An 18,094-nucleotide genomic window follows, 5' to 3' on the forward strand; every position below is an offset into this window, starting at 1 on the left:
GGAGGAGAAGGGGACGACAGAGGATGAGATGGCTGGATGGCATCACTGACTCGATGGACGTGAGTCTGAGTGAACTCCGGGAGTTGGTGATGGACAGGGAAGCCTGGTGTGCTGCAGTTCATTGGGTCGCAAAGAGTCGGACATGACTGAGCGACTGATCTGATCTGATCTGAGCAACGTGTATCATTTTCAGTTTTTAAAATCTAACTCTTAGGAACTCAAAGAATATATGTACTCATTTGTACCTCAGTTATTGCATACAGATTGTTTTTGTTCTTCTTGTGATTCCATTTATTATAGTTTCTTACTTGCGTTGCAATAGTAGGTAAATTATGTAATTGGGAAAAAAAAGTTGAAGTCCAAGATTTCAGGTACACTTTACTTAAGGCATGAAATGAGAACAAAAGTGTTCATAGGTATATCTAACATTGTGAAGGGTGTACGATAGACAGAGGGAAGGTTACTGAGCTTTAGAGCCTAGGTGAATTCCAATAAAGTAGAATCATAAAAAGCATTTAAACTCTTAAAACTTTTCTATCAAAATTAGTTTTCCATCTCCTTTGAATTGTTCATGTAAATACCATCACTCTTATGAAATCACATTTTCGAGTCACATTTCAATACCATCTGTAATATTTCCAGTGCTGGAGGTAGGATTTTTGTTTTCAATCCCAATAATTTACATAATATTTGTCAGCCCACATCATTTTTACTAGATATTCTAGAACTCGCTGTTCTTTTTGACCATGCCATGATGGCATTTCAACAAAATAAAAGCAAAGGGGAGTCTGGAATGTGATTTCCAGTCTTCAAAACTGACAAAGCATTAAGTGAGTAAGTCCTGACATAACTGATAAGAAAAGGCATATGTTCATTCCTACATGTCACCTCTGTGAGATAAAGACATTCTGAGAAAACAAAGATGATGAATAAGACCTGGTCTCTGCCTTACAGAACTTACATTCTAGTGAGAGAAACAGGTGTCATAGAAGTATGTTTTAGGAGTTATACACAATAGAGGATGAAAAATAGTGTGCTCAGCTGTGAGGTCAAATAAGGAAGGAAGTGTGATGCATACAAACTGTGAATCTCGCAAGATAAGAAGTCTGATCACAGAGAACTTCCCAGTATATGATAAAGGGTATGGGAAAAACACATTGATGCTTGCTTTTGCTTTTTTTTAAGGAGGCCAAATACCAGAGAGATTTTTAGTTGGTGAACTACGTACACTTTATTGCTTAGATGCCCCCTCCTCATCTGGCCAACACAAATCATGTGCATCTTTATTTATTTATCTATTTTTGACCTCACCACATGTGGGATCTTAGTTTCTTGGCCAGAGATTGAACCCACACCCCTTGCATTAGAAGCACAGAGCCTTAACCACTGGGCTGCCAGGGAAGTCCCTGCTTTTGCTGTTGTTTCTGTTCAGACTCCACGAACTACAGCACACTAGGTTTCTCTGACCTTCACTATCTCCCTGAGTTTGCTCAAACTCATGTCCATTGAGTCCGTGATGTCATCCAATCATCTCATTTTCTGTCACCCCCTTTTCATCTTGCCTCAATCTTTCCCAGCATCAGGGTCTTCCAAAGTACTGGAAATTCAGCTTCAGCTTTGCTTTTAGTAAGAGAATTCCTACTCTTTCTCTGAGGCTCAGCTCTGGTTCATCTCCTTCATGAAACTTCCCCGAGGTTTCAGGTCCACCATGACTTTCTTCCTCTGAATCTCTGCAGTTCTTCTCATCCACCCAAGTTCTTGCCTGACACTTAAGAGCACTGGCTTTTTTCCTTTCCTGATAATACTGCATATCTGCTCTGCTTGTCACTGGCATCATAAACTCCTTGAAGACAAAGCTAACATTTAAGAGTTGAGATTTACAACACTGCATTTAGTTTCAGATGTATAGCAAAGTGATTCAGTTATATATATCTGTATAACCTATAATGGAAAATAATCTAAAAACTTATATGTTATTGTTTTTCAGTCGTTCAGTCAAGTCTGACTCTTTGCAACCCCATGGACTTTAGCCTGCCAGGCTCCTCTGTTCATGGGATTCTCCAGGCAAGAATGCGGGAGTGGGTTGCCATTTCTTTCTCCAGGGGATCTTCCTGACCCAGGGATCAAACCTGGGTCTCCTGCATTGCAGGCAGATTCTTTACCATCTGAGCTACCAGGGAAGCCCATATATATGGTATATATATAAGTTTTCAGATTATTCTCCATTATAGAGTATTACAAGATACTAACGGAAGTTGAGGCTGTAAGCCATTAAGCCATGACATTTAAAGAAATTGGGTAGAGACAGTCTGTAACATATGTGGAAAGGAAAGCGACTGAAATTGAGACTGCTTCACCAGGCCTAGTGCCTCTGCAGAAAAGACTAGCAAAAATCTCCCACTGATGGTGCTAATAATGGAGTATGACAATAATTGCCTTTGGCTTCATAATTAGGCTGCATTTTGAATGTGTAAAATATAGCCTGTGCCCGGAATTCTACCTACTACCAAGAGTGTGAAAGTGAGGTTACCCTAGAAAAAGTAATTTCCCGGTAAAAAGCACTCTGTCTATAGGAGTTGCCTTAAAATTATAATGTCTCTCTTATCATTAGCAAGGAGAGGGAGAACATGTCCAGGTTTTGCTTGAACAGATGAAAAAAAATGATAACTTCAATGATGGGAGTAACATATCTAGGCTTCCCTTGGGCTCAGATGGTAGAGTCCACCTGCAATGCAGGAGACCCAGGTTCGATCCCCGGGTTGGGAAGATCTCCTGAAGGATGGCATGGCACACCACTCCAGTATTCTTGCCTGGAGAATCCCAAGGTCAGAGAAGTCTGGTGGGCTATATAGTCCAGGAGGTCACATAGAGTCAGACACGACTGAGTGACTAACACCCACGCACACACAACATATCTAGAGAAGGGATGCTACTGGACATAATGATCTGCTTTAATTGAAATGTGAAGAAACCCAAAGAAAGAAATGTTAGCATGTTCTTTAGGCAAGGGGGATAGAGAGGAGAGAAGTGAATATGAGAATGTGAGGAGTGGAGGAGGAGAAGAGGAGAAAGGAAAAGAAAGAGAAAGTGGAAGGAGAGAGGAAAGGGGAAAAAAGGAAGAGGAAAAGAAGAGAAAAAAGAGGAAGAGAAAAAGATGGAGAATGAGCATTCATCTGTCCAAGGTCTGTGTTCCTAACGCCAGAAATGGCATCTGGGGGAAAGGTGGCTCAAAACCATTCACTTTCCTCTGCGTATCAATAATCCTGCATTCAAGGAAAAATGTGGCCCACGTGGTAGGCAAACCTAAACTCTTTCTCTTCGAGCCAGGTCTTATCACAAATAAGACGCCTGCAAATGCCTTTGGCTACAAAACTCTTCACACAAGGAACACACACCTCCAGGCCAGTTTTCCATAGAATACATGTTAGAAAACAATCCATTTAAATCAATCCATGTAAATGCTCTGTTATGGGAAAGAAAATCTTATATAGATGAAACGAATATTATTCAAATGATTTTAATCTAGTCATTCAATAAGTTATAGGTATACGGCTTTATATATACAACATCTATGCCAAGAAATATATATGAAGTGTGTACATATATTCACCTTTGTTGAAAAGGGGCAGTTTGTTATTGACATTATCATCAGCAAATATTCGTTCAGAATCAGGGCCTGTCATAGCACCAGTAGTAACAGGCCCTCTGTAAAATGAAACACTATGGGTTCTACCTCTCAGATCACTTTCAAATTCATGGACAAGCAAAATACACACACATGTAACAAGAAGGAAATTAGACAATGTTATAAAAATTTCTTATACACTAGAGCAAATTCGCACCTATGTATAAAGGCACAGGGATTGGAGTGTTAAAGAATTGAAAATTAGGATAATAATATAATGGAAAACTCACTCATGTTTATAAAGAGGAGATCTTGGAAGAAAAACTCACCCTGACACACATTAGCTGTGTGAGCTTGGGTAAATTACTAACCTTCCTAAGTCTCAGTTTTTTTGTCTTGAATATACATGTAATTTTGTCTACACTGCAGGGTTACTGATATGAATTACCTGTATTGATCTAAACATTCAACTTAGGGTGGTTGTCATTATTTCATAGCCATTGTCACTGCCAGATTCAACAGGATGAGACATGATATATCTGAGTCTTGGTTATCCTTCCGTTCCCACTTCTGCAGAAGGGACTTTGTAAAGATTGTCTCCAGCAGCATCTTAATTTCATGCTAAATCTTATACTCAGGATGAATAAATCCTTTCTAATGAAATGATCCCCCCAACACTCAGGGATTTCCTACCACTCAGTCCAAACCCTTGTCATTTTGTCAAGCTGTTAACTCCTGGCAGGACTCCCCTCAACCTGCCAGTTAACTCCGCAGTCCATCACTTCATTGCTACTTCCGTCACCACAGTGCCTCCCTAAATTCCTTCTCTTTCCACCATGGACTTCCTCTGTGCCTCTCTGAGGGCAACAGAGAGCTGCTGATGGAAAATGAGCTGCCCTCCAGTCCTGGCTTGCTGCCGACACCCACCATCCAATCTTAAAAGGCCCTTCTGCCAAAGCCTGGTTTTATTTGCCCTTGGTTGATTCCTTTTCCACATCCCACTGCTGCTTTCTCATCTACACTGTCTTCCTTCATGCCTCAGCTGATGATCTGGATTCTGCCTTTTACTGACATGGCCAGGGCCACTCAAAACCAACGGCCTACAAAGCACTGACCAGAAATTCATGAAATTGCCTAGCATTTATCCCCACTAATCACCTAGTCTGGTTGTAATCTTGATAATTAAGCTTTGAAGTATTATTGTACTGTATAAAATGTAGTTTTAATTCTAAATTTTCATTTCAAAATTCATGGCTGTCTCTCTTATAAAACTCATGTAATAAAGTAGAGGTTAAAGGCATAATTACATATACCACTTGGTTAATGGCAGGGTCCTCTAAAGACAGTCTCTATGAGTGTGTATTAAAGAAGTATTCCCAAATAGAGAATCATGTCAACAGATAAGGATGATCAGTTTGCTATTGTAGGATACAATAGGCCTTCCACTACTTCCAATTGGATCCATATTCCACTGGATATGGATCCAATCAGTAGTGGGTGACATTTCACTGTACTACACCACTTTATACAAAGGACTTTGTGTGTGTTAGTTTATCAGTCATGTTTGACTCTTTGTAACCCCATGGACTGTAGCCCATCAGGCTCCTCTGTCCATGGAATTCTCCAGGCAAGAATACTGGAGTGGGTTTCCATTTCTTTCTCCACAGTATCTTCCTGATCCAGGGACGGAACCCAGGTCTTCTGAATTGCAGGCAGATTCTTTACCGTCTGAGTCACCAGGGAAGCCCAAAGGACATTTAGCATCTGTGGATGTTTTTATCCGTTGGGAGTAGACAGTGTCCTCATTTTCAATGTGCTTTTTTTTTTTTAAATTGTAAAGACTATAATTTGGTATGGAAAATCACTTTGGTGATCTTTGGTTAAAAAGAAAATGATATTTACTTCAATATCAGCAACATGATTACAAAATGACCAATAACAGAGTGATAAACAGGATTTCATCTCAAACACGAACGATACTCATAGACCTTCTAAGAAGGACCTTGTTACTATAATTAGACCTAGATCTCTTCAAAAAGCCTAAGGAAGAGAAATGCATATATAAATAAATAATAATGACCACCACCACCACGATACGTACTGAGTGCTTATAGGTATCAGGTATTCTGCTAAGTACCTTTACATCTCATTTACTTCTGGGAAGAGTGGGTAAAATATTCTGACATTTTGCTGAAAACAAGTGGATTTCTAGACAGAACTGCTACACATATAGATTGCAAATAATAATAATAATTAGAACAATAGTGATAAAATAATTAGAACATTATGTGCTAAGTCACTTCAGTTGTGTCCAACTCTGTGCAACCCTATGGACTACAGCCCGACAGGCTCCTCTGTCCATGGGATTCTCCAGGCAAGAATACTGGAGTGAGTTGCCATGCCCTCCTCGAGGGGATCGTCCCAACCCAGGGATCGAAGCCTTGTCTCTTTCATCTCCAGAGTTGGCAAGCGGGTTCTTTATCACTAGCGCCATGTGGGAGTATCCTCAATTAGAGCTATAGCATTATTAGCATATTTACAATGTATCAAATATTCTGCTGAGTGTCTTAGAGCATGATCTCATTTAATCCTCATGATAGCCCATGGAACCCCTACTGATAACTTTATGCTTCCTATTGGAAATCAAAGTTCTGAGATAACAAATAACCTGTCGAGGATGATATAACTGTTAAGTGTCAGAGTTCAGATTCAAACCCAGCTCTTAATTAAAGCCAATGCCGATAAATATGATAGAATATTTACAGACACAATTAGCTATAATCTGCCTCCTCAAAGTAGAAGAGGGTAGCTTGCTAGCATGGCAGTTTTTCAGTGATTTCTACCCAGAGAAGTCCACACCCAAGAGCACAGAAAGAGCTTACTTCTTTCTCCCTACCATTTGAAATCCATAAAAATAAAAATGCAAAGTCTGTGATAGTTTGTAAAAGAGAACCATACTTCATTTATAAAGGCAATGAGATATTTAGTAAATGTTTTTCTCTTTTTTTCTTGCTTCTTACTGTCAGACTAAATCTTCCAAACCCCTAGACCTTGGGTACTATTATATGTCATTGTGTGATTGAAAAAGATCTGTTACTAAATAATGGCAGTATTAAAAACATGAAACACTAAGATGCCCTTGATGTAACAGTGGACAAAAACCTCAAATACCAATGGTCCCACTAACAAGAGAGAGAGATTTCCAACTCGTAAAGACACTGAAGTAATGAATTTGATTTGAAGTCCAAGTTTTGATATTCGGTCATTCACTCAGCAGATAAGTTTATTGAATTAGTATGTGGCTCTGGAAATAAGATCCTATAGAAAAAAGACAAAGACCCTAGTAACAAGAATATAACGTCTTAGTGAATCATATGCCTCATTAAGTAGGCATATTTGGAAAGACATTCTTGTTTTTTTCCCCCAGACCATAAGAGAACTTCTTTGAAAGATAGATAATTCAGTCATACAAAATGCACTGAATTTGGTGTATGATTGGGGAGCTGTATAACAACGGTAATGTTATGTAAAATAATTGGCCTGAAAGTGATGCTATGAGTTAGGGGTTTCCTACAGCAGAGGTGTTAATGCACCCAGGCTCATTAAAGGGTTGTGTCAAAGACTGTTGGGCTGCAGCTTATTTTCACTCACTTTGTGTCTTCTTCAGGCTCCCTTCCCCAGTTATTTTCCATGGCTTTAAAGTGTCCCCTATTATTTTGACCAAAGGTGCCCTGTGATGGAAAGGACGTGAGACTTTCAGCAGAATTACTTAATTAGGTTTAAGTAAGCAGTCTGGGCCAAGTAGGTTAGGTTTGCTTTCTAGCCATAAAAATGTGCCTGCCATGCATGCTGTGTTCCCAAGGAGTGAAACAGTGATGGATATGATGATAAAACGAGGAAGGGAAGGATAAAGCCTGAGAGATAAAAGTCTCAAAAGGGAAATAAAAGAGGGAAGCAGCTGCCCCCATTTTAATTGAAGCATAAATTTCAGGAACAGGATCTGAGGTTTAATTTCAAGCACATATTGCGGGGAGTGGAGAGAGAGAGAGTGTGTGTGTACTCTTGCATGTGATGAAAACCATGTAAGTTAAATTCTTTTCATCCTTTTATGAAGAGTTCTCATACCATTTTTAAAGGAGGAAAAATTGCAAAGTTAGAGGTTTATGGATTATCAGCGAGAGGCGTTCATTTAGTCAGCATTTAATAGAGACTAACAGAATCAATGAACGGCAGGAACGGCTCTGGTGATACAGCAGACTTGAAACCACAACTTTCTGCACTCAGGGAGCTCAATGGTTTCAGTTTATCTCTTTTCTCTGCACATACTTTCCCTGCTTGTTCCCCTACACTCTATCAGAATTCTTTTCTTATAGATTGCATTATACATTACTTTCATATTTTTATCCAAGATAACCATGCATTCAAAACACTACAGTCCAGCCCCAAACTGTATGTCCCACCTCTGTTTTGATTCATCCCTGTCCTCCGGTATCCAACTTCCATTCTCCAAGCATAACATTGATTTTTACACCATGGTGACTTTGCCACAGTTGCCCCTAGAATGCCTTCATACACATTTCCTATCAATTAAAATTCTCCTCACTTTTCAACTGTGCAGCTGAAGTATCTCTTAAGCCTTGAAGACCTTTTAATACTCCTATCAGTTTTAAACAATCCTTCATTTCAGTTTCTAGAGAATTTTGCTTGAAATGCACCATTAAACTTTTTAGTTCCTTTTGCCTGGAGTGAGCCATTTAGTGTCTGTTTTACTCTGTGTGAACTATTTGAGGACAGGGCTGGGAGGATCACTGATTTGTTTCTGGCCTCATACTGTTTTACGTGTGATTGAGGTTCAAAGGGCTTCCAGGTGGCTCAGACTGTAATGAGGGAGACCTGGGTTCAATCCCTGGGCTGGAATGATCCCCTGGAGGAGGGAATGGCTACCCACTCTAGTATTCTTGCCTGGAGAATTCCATGGACAGAGGACCCTGGTGGGCTACAGTTAATGGGGTTGAAAAGATTCAGACATGACTGAGTGCCTAATGCTTTCATTTGACACTCAAAACATGCTCGGAGGGTAAGTAAACTTGTAGCAAAAAATATGTAACATTCATATGAGGCTTTTCATGATGGAAACAGTGGCCGCCCTGAATTCTTAAAATTTTATTTTCAGAAGACCTCAGAATAAGAATGGTGGCACAGGTGAGAATGTCCACACTCTCTGCAGAGGGTAAAGGAGACACTGCCTACACAGGTAGGACTTAAATGCTTTCCATGAACCACCTTGGAGACTACAAATTCCATTACAGGGGGCATCCTATTATCAGAAGTGCTTTGCAAAATCTGACCTTTTATAGCCTGTCTTTATAGCTTAATATTGCTTCTCTGTACAAGCATTCAGTAATGTAACATTGAGGTTAGATAAACTTTTACTTTAAAAATGCTTTAAGAAGGAAAAATTCCTTTTAGGCTAAGGAACAGTGCAAATTTTTATGATTTTTTACAAACTTCCAAGAACAGAATTCATGACTTGACATTCTTTTAACTTTATGGAGAAGGTGACATGCATCACCATAAAAAAAAAAAAAAATGCAACTGCCATTCTTACAACAGAGAACAAAAACAAATTTCAAATAATATAAGTATAAATCCATAATGTATACAGTTTCTGTTCATTTTAAAAGAGTCATGAATGGATAAGAAAGCTATGGTACATATACACAATGGAGTATTACTCAGCCATTAAAAAGAATACATTTGAATCAGTTCTAATGAGGTGGATGAAACTGGAGCCTATTATACAGAGTGAAGTAAGCCAGAAGGAAAAACACCAATACAGTATACTAATGCATATATATGGAATTTAGAAAGATGGTAACAATAACCCTGTGTACGAGACAGCAAAAGAGTCAATGATGTATAGAATAGTCTTATGGACTCTGTGGGAGAGGGAGAGGGTGGGAAGATTTGGGAGAATGGCATTGAAACATGTAAAATATCATGTATGAAACGAGATGCCAGTCCAGGTTCGATGCATGATACTGGATGCTTGGGGCTAGTGCACTGGGACGAGTCAGAGGGATGGTATGGGGAGGGAGGAGGGAGGAGGGTTCAGGATGGGGAACACATGTATACGTGTGGCGGATTCATTTTGATATTTGGCAAAACTAATACAATTATGCAAAGTTTAAAAATAAAATAAAATTAAAAAAAAAACAACTTAAAAAAAATAAATAAAAGAGTCAACCTTTAACTGAGAAAATATTTGAATTCACTGCCAAATCTTTTATGTCCAGAGGCCCCTTCCAAAGTTTTCATTTTTATATAGAACAGTGGAATTTATTATCTGTATATCCTAATCAACAGGACTCACTTTAAAGGACTCTCTAAGAGAAGTTATGTTTCTTTATGATTCTTAGATCAAAAGTATTGCTGTACACTTCTCTCTATATATTGATGACTTATTTCAAAAAATATTCTAAAGAATAAAAACACTTGTCTCACAAATAGAGAAGAGCTCTTTCTTTAATAATTACATTAACACATGATTATTGGCCTTAAAAATAGATTTAATTGCATCCCTCCCCTTTGTGTCTTTCTTCTAAGTCTGATGTTTTAACATACAACCCAGTTTTAATGAAAATATTGAAATAAACATAATTAGGATCAAATTTATTTTGGACTAACAAGCTTAAGAATATGGAAGCCTATCATGAAGTGTTCTTGCTGTAATTTTTTGCTAGATAACAATGTAATGAAGCATGAAACTAGTTGAGGTTTATCCCACAAATGCATCCTTCTTGTTGATGTCTCTTTTATTTACAGACTTTCAGAACTCTTCCAAATATGGCTAACCCAATATGCCACAAAACAGGACAAATAGTTACCCACTAACCCAGTTCATCAAATAAGGATTTGTGCCATGAGTTTGGTGATCTATACTATTTCTAACAAATTCAAAAGCCATGACTAATTTGAATTTCAGACTCTCAGGATATCATCTTATAGACAAGTTACTAGGAGATTGAGAAGACATATGCATTAAACTTTAGAAAGTCAATTATTTTCAAGCACTATCAAAATTCTTATATCCAAATAATTATCTTAGCCTATAATTTATTAACTGAGTTCCATTTGCTTTATTTTCAGAAAATAAAAAAGCTGTATTTTAAAAAAACAAACACTCCAACTGAAAGAGTTCAAGTTTTCTAAATGATTAAATTTTACATATATTTTCTGTTTTGATAATTGAACTTAAAGGAAATCTTGATTTGGGATTCATAAAACTTTGATATAAGAGCTCTGATAGTCTTAAAATCAGAAGATAGGAATAATGTAGTTGCCCCAAGTAACTGTTACTAACAAATTTTAATTATGTTATAGAGGAGGAAGAATGTTAAAGAGAAAGATCAGATCTGATAGCTGAAAAGAGGTTCCAGAATGAAACAGACATAAGTCCCAGAGACAAGTTGAATAAGAGCATGTGTTACATTTTAAATTCCAAAAGCCACAATGGACTAGGTCATTATGTTACCATATCAAATCATACTTAGATGAACAGAATTTAGAATGATAAATACTTTCAAAAAATAAAAGGCAAAATAATGGTATACCTTCTAAACTGGAATAACTTTGAAGCATATATGTAAGATCATATGCTGTAAACTGCAACCCTTTCCCTACTCAACCTTCAAAAAGTACAACTGCTTATTCCATTATAGTTCAGAGTAGTTCCTTAAAGAGGAAACTGCCTTAGCTTGCAATTTGGGGCTATTGCATTAAACCATCATCCATAGTATCTTGTGTCTGCTTTACGTTATCTTAACTCCTCCCCTCCTCTTGAGAAAAAAGAACTCAATCATTACTATATCCATTCTCCTGAATTCAAGGGAGCACCATTCTTCAACAGCCTGTTGAGTGGACTTAGAAAGCAAACAGAGAAGTTACGCATTATTCAATACACCTTGGCAGCACTCTAAAGCCCTTAGAAATGCCTAAACAAATGATAAATGATCAGATGACTCCCTCAAATCTTACCTGGTTTACTCTTTTTAGAAATCCGACCCTTGCTGTCTACCATGCAAAGCTCTTGACCACTGGATGAAATCCAAACTGGGTAGTAGATCATGATAATTCCAACACGTCATGGGCAGCAGCATCTCTCAGAATCCCACATGTCATCTCCTTGAAACAAACCTGCAACAAACAAGGCATTTTTTTCATCTAACTGAAAAATAGGGAACCATGTCCTTGGTCCAGGAGGCATCACTACTTGATCAATAAGGGAATCATAAAGGAGTGTATGAGGAGCAATAAATGCCTCTCAAGATGCTGATAAACATTAAAGCCAATAGACCAACATTTATGTGCTACAGAAGGTGTTTTGGCAAGAGTGCATGTTCCTCTTCATGTTACTATAGATCTATTTAAGCTGTCGGTGTAAATAAATATTATTGATACTAAAACTCACACATTTTATAGTGCATACCTCTTCTCCTTCATGTAGGTGACCACTTGGAGTACTCAAAAGTATTTTTCTGACTCTATTCATAATATTCTCAGGGTAACTGGTAATGAGGTTCAACAGGACAAAACTCATCAACAGCTAGAAGAAAATCCACATAATGACCTAGATCAAGGACACTTACATCTGTGAGTTCCGACATTCCACTTCAATATTCCCAACATAAAAATTAAAACATGTCTGCATGATAGTGTATGAGGAACACCTCTGATGAACATATATAAGGGGCTTCAAATTCAGCAGCCTCCATGATCCAAATCAAGATAGACCACACCAGACAGTCACCAACACAAACATGCGGTAGCCACAGTCTGTACACAAAGGAACGACCAGAAACCAGGAAAGTAATTAGATAACTAATATTGGGGCAATCTACCACACATTTAATGCTTAAACTATTTATACTCATATGAGTAAATATGGTATTTAATCTTCATAAGCATCATTAGCTTCCATTTAAGGAGATAAAACTCCATGTATAATCAACAACTCCTGATTGTACGATTGTGTGGATACCTGGCACACAAATAACTGTGTTCCATAGAAATTTAGAAGGATTCTAAATGGATAGATTTCTTTATTGGTCTTCCCAGGGTAGGCTTTAAGAATGACTAGATATTTTTTTAGCTACCACAACCATATTTAGCTATGTATATACTAAAACATTTATTATTACTTTATTTTCTAAATGGTGCAGCAGAAATGGTTGGGAGGTTGTTCTAAGCTGGTAAGGGGACTCATGTGAATGGTTATGTGTGGCAGATTAATGAACACAGGTGCAAAGACTGGCTTTAACAAGATACAGAATTATATATCCTTATGGATTTGTAATTAGAACTACAACTAATATTCCCAGAAGTCCATGTGGAAACTTCACTAGAAGACACAGTAGTGAGATCTCCTATATTTGTGCCATTTCAGCAAGAATGGTCATGTCTGATTCTTTGCGACCCTGTGGACTGTAGCCTATCAGGCTCCTCCATCCATGGGATTTTTCCAGGCGAGAGTGCTGGAGTGGATTGCCATTTCCTTTTCCAGGGGATCTTCCCGACCCAGGAATCGAACCCAGGTCTCCCGCATTGCGGGCAGACGCTTTACCGGCTGAGCCACCAGGGAAGCCCAAGATAGCAAGGGGTTAAAGTCAAATGCATACATCAGAATAAAATGCAACACTTCAAAGTAAGTCCTTAAAAATCAAGACATGTGTACCTGGATATTAAGTGACCATTGTGCAATTCAAAATTCAAGTGCTATGTTGATGCTATTCATATCAAACATAAATACCCATACATACACATAACAGTTGAAATTGTCAAAGCTACTGATCCAAGCTCTGGTATTGATGAAGCTAAAATTTTAGTTAACTTCTGGACACAAATGCTCTAAATTATTTTACTTTTCTTCTTAGAGGATACTCTAAGAGTTATCAAATCAAGTCTTTTATAAAACAGATCTGTTTCCATGAGTAGTAATCCTTTCCTGTCTCTTGGGGGAGAATCAGGGTATTAGAAGAAGTCATGTACAGGTAGGCTAAATGTCAGGCAAGTGGAAATTAAACATCATCTTCAAGCTACCAAACTGACTTTGAAGTGAGGGATCTTTGAAAGCTAGTTGGTTTGGAAGGACCCACCTGTGACCTAATGTGATTCCTAAAACTTTAGTTCTGCCACTTACTATACAAGAGTGAAACTAAGTAAATCAGCATAACTATTTGCTTTCTAAAATGGCTTTATCTCACCATACATAAATGATGTTATTGATCCCTTCTTTGAATGGATAGGTTTTCTGTGTATGTTTTAAGTAATGAAAAGATTTTCTACTGACCATTGACCTCTAATTCATTCATTAACCCACTTATTCTTTCCACAGATTTTAATTGAGCACTTCAGTTGTGCCACCTAAGGGGTTAGGTACCCAAATACACAATGAAAACACACTTATTCTTCCCATAAAAAATTTACTATTTATTCTATTCTGATTTGCTGACATATACTGGTACCCAAGAAAGGCAGCAACATTAGACCAAATTAAAATAATTGGTTTTATTTTATATGCCAGCCACTATATGATCAGACAAAGGGGTTATTAAGTTTGCCAGTGAGCAAACCATTATAGACCAAGGGCTACAACACAAAACGACTGACTTACCCAGTCAACTTGTATACAGTTTGTACCGGATGTGATGGTTCTGTGTCACTCTGAAGCCCACTAACTGAGTGAGTCACGATGATTCAAAAAATCCAACCAATTAGGTTCTGACAGTACATTGACATTTCTGGCATCCAGCACAGAGTCAGTGCCTCCCGCATGTGTGTATTAGGCGTTGCAGTACAATCTTATGTGGCCTGTGTCACAAGTCAACAGATTTCGGTGCAGGTACTGTTACACAACACATTGCTTCACATGATGTTTGTAATATTATTTTCTCAAAGAGGATATATCACATTAAATGCATGTATTTTCCTCAAAGAGAAGTTCATGAGATGTTCACAAGAAATGCTAATTCCACAACATTGACTTGAATTTTCAAGACCAATTTTTAGAGTGAAAAAAATATAAAACTTTTCACTTTCCTCCCTTCAGATATGATACTGAATAGGAATATGGAAACAAAAGACACAGATTATACTTCTAAAAATGCTCTTTAGAAGTTAAGGAAAAAAATAAAGACATTTTACTAAAATCAATGGCTTCCAAATGGTTCCATTTTCTTCTATTTTCTCATCTTTTGTTTTTTGGATCTCTGCTTATACTGAAACTAGTTTGAAAACACTTTTAAAAATAAATGTTATTCTTATTTTTGAGAGATTTGTATTCTTTAAAAATAATTTTGAATGAGTATATTATATTGTATATAATTTATACCTCAATAATGTTGACTTACAACTTTTAAATGCATATTTTATCATGTTCAGGGAGGTTCTAGATAGGGGCATGAGATACAGAACCTATTGACAAAATACTGTTGTATTTGAATCTAAAACAAGTCTCCAATCAATTTTTTATAAAGTAGAAGAAATTCAACATTCACAGACCCTACTTTCTTATTTCTTGGTCTGGCCTTAAGTGCTCTGTAGTTGAATTTTGGTCTTCTTTGTCTTTCTTTATGCATAGTACTCCTGTCCTTCTAGTTTATCTTATTGCTTGGAAGAAAGCTTTCCCCAGGATCCCTCTAGCACTGAGGCACATATTTCATAAGACATTGATTTGTACTTGTTGATATGATGCTTTTTAAACTTTATCTCAGGGATGTGCTTCATGACCACCATGGACACGTTGCAAAGCCCTCTGGTATCCAACGAAACCATAGGAATGCTCAGCATTCTATGAGCTCAGTGCATTTGTTAAATGACTGTTTGGTACATTTTGCAAGCCTTGTATCTAAGTCACTCATTTTCTTGCATAAACCTCAAGAATACAAGCATCAAGAATGTAGGAATAGGTAGGTTATCAGTGATTAAAGTTATGAAGCTTTTGGCCTTATGTATTTCAAATCTGTACCCTTTGATCAGTGATATTGGAAAAGGAAAGATGCCACTGTTTTTAAAGTAACAGATTCATTGCTTCTAGCTTCTTTTCTTTTTCTTCATTTAGTCAAATGTAAACATTATAGATTATTTCCCAGCAGGCAGGGGTGGGTAATTAACAAAAATCACTGTTAACTGCTATCTGCTTTATATATAGTTTCTCATTTAATTGTCTCAAAAACCATGTGAAGTAAGTATTACAATAATGTCCAATTTATGGTGGTGAAAATAAAGATCAGAGATTTTAAATGATTGCCCAAGGGCATAGAGCTTCTGAAAAAGAGAGCTGGGTGTGCAGTTAATTGATACTATGGTACTGTCAGTTTTAAATTCTTATAAACTGAATTTGAGAGATTTTCTCAATCTACTGATGAAAATCTGAGTGTATGGGAAATGAAGTGACATCTCAGAGATCATAAGATCATAGCAGGTCTGGATGAATACTCAAACTCATGATGTCCCTGTCTTTCTAATACACCACTCTCTTACCCAGCTTTCTACACATGGTGTCTAAACAACTTTATAGATCTCCAATTCAGTTGTGTTTAAAGAACCATGTTTGGGGTAGGTTTTATTTTAGAAAGAAGATGCCAAAGCCAATAAACAAAATAACAGGATTTCTGAGTACTCAGTTTTAACGGAGCTTAAGTTTCTGAAATCAACAAATGATATTGTTCTCTCTCTCTCTTGAGCCAATTTATTTCCCAACGGAAAAAATATATAGACACCAGGAGAAGAGTGTGTTGATGGATTGTGACAAAGTGTATGATTAGATTGAACTATAAATAACACAGTGGTATTTTGCTGATGCCATTTGGTATGTTTAGCTCTGTTATTAGTAATTGCATGCTTAAAATAATATTCTAAGATATCCAGTTAATGTTTTTATTTCAGAAGCCCAGCAGGCAGCCTCTTAAGTGACATAAAACAAAATCTAGGGTAATTCAATCTACATCTGAGAAACCAGTGCCTGATACTCAAACAGTTCTTTGTGTCTGCTCAAAGACACCTAATTCTGAATTGATTATGACCTAGAAAATGCCAATTAAGAATGTCCACATTCTTCCTTGATTTTTTTTAAAGGAGGGATTCTATTACACTCACAAATTCTCCACAAATGAAACATGTCTCCATTCTTTTTCACTCCTTTCCTGTTCTCACTTTTCTCCATTCCTTCCTTCCCCTCTTCTCCTTTTCTGTTCCTTCACTATCTTCTCTTCCTTTTTTTCTTCCATACTTCCTTCAATCCTTCCTTTGGTTTCCTCCCTCTTTGTCTTTTCAGCTCAACAGAGTTTTAAGAACCTGTTAAGTTCTAGTAGTGTGCTAGGCTCTGAGGATAAGGCAAGTACAGATTCAGTTCAAGAGGGAGGGGACACATGTATAGCTGTGGCTGATTCACGGTGATGTATGGCACAGGTCAATACAATATTGTGAAGCAATTTTCCTTCAATTAAAAGTAAATAAGATTGGGAAACTAAATAAAATAATTAATTTAAATTTAAAAAAGAAAGCATAAAAAGATAAAAGATAAAAAAATAAAAGATTCATGTACTACCCAGGTATTGCCCATAGTCTACTAGGACGGACAGAGAAGTAAGCTGATTTATTATGGAAGAGGGGCAGGGATCAAGCCTGTATTAACTTTTCCAGAATATGTCAGCCTAGAGTAGAAAAACAGTGCATATCTTGACTCTAGGTGGCTTGGTCTGGTCAAGTGAGAACTTATAAACAAAACTGAACCCGAAAGTTCCCAAATACCTCACATTCTGAGTTTTCTGTATTTCCCTGGTAGCTCAGATGGTAAAGAGTCTGCCTGCAGTGTGGGAGATCCGAGTTTGATTCATGGGTCAGGAAGATCCCCTGGAGACGGAAATGGCAACACACTCCAGTATTCTTGCCTGGAAAATCCCATGGACAGAGGAACCTGGCAGGCCATAGTCCATGGTGTCGCAGAGTCAGACAAGACAGAGTACCTAACACACTGAGCTTTCTGTGGCTTAGGAAGGGATCTTACAAATACTCAGGCCTTACAATCAAATGTCTCAGGGTCAGTCACATGACTCAAAGATGAACACAGCTTGGTTGACTACAAGCAGAAGCCACATGGACAGTCAATGGTGAAGTGAAGAAAGCAAGCTTAGCCTAAGAGCATCATAAACATACTAAACGCTGCTTTTCCAGAGAGAACACTCTTGTTAACAGGTTTTGGTCACTTGTCACCAGTTTAAGATGCTGCTTTACAACTATTGAAGAGTCACTGCCCATTGCTGTCTACATGTTGGTCCCATTTCCCCACCTATTGGCAAAATCCATGGTAGGTAAAGATTTCTCAAGAAATCTTTCTAGTGGAGGAAAAAAGTCCTTTGTATTAGCTTGTTAAAATCATCAAAAACTGCATTTCATACTGTAGATTCCTGG

At 37.6% G+C, this 18,094-nt stretch overlaps 1 protein-coding gene across 5 annotated transcripts in view; it reads right to left on the reverse strand.

Moving 5' to 3' along the window:
* The window catches only part of LINGO2 (leucine rich repeat and Ig domain containing 2), a 1,449,181-nt gene that overhangs the window by 357,168 nt on the left and 1,073,919 nt on the right, over positions 1–18,094 (reverse strand). For all 5 annotated transcript variants that reach the window (XM_070375980.1, XM_070375982.1, XM_070375978.1 and 2 more), the window contains one exon: positions 11,663–11,821. The gene's annotated coding sequence lies outside the window, so the exon portion shown is untranslated. The remainder of the gene's footprint in view (positions 1–11,662; positions 11,822–18,094) is intronic.

Source organism: Bos mutus, chromosome 8, assembly GCF_027580195.1.
Source record: "Bos mutus isolate GX-2022 chromosome 8, NWIPB_WYAK_1.1, whole genome shotgun sequence".
NCBI classification, from domain to species: domain Eukaryota; kingdom Metazoa; phylum Chordata; class Mammalia; order Artiodactyla; family Bovidae; genus Bos; species Bos mutus.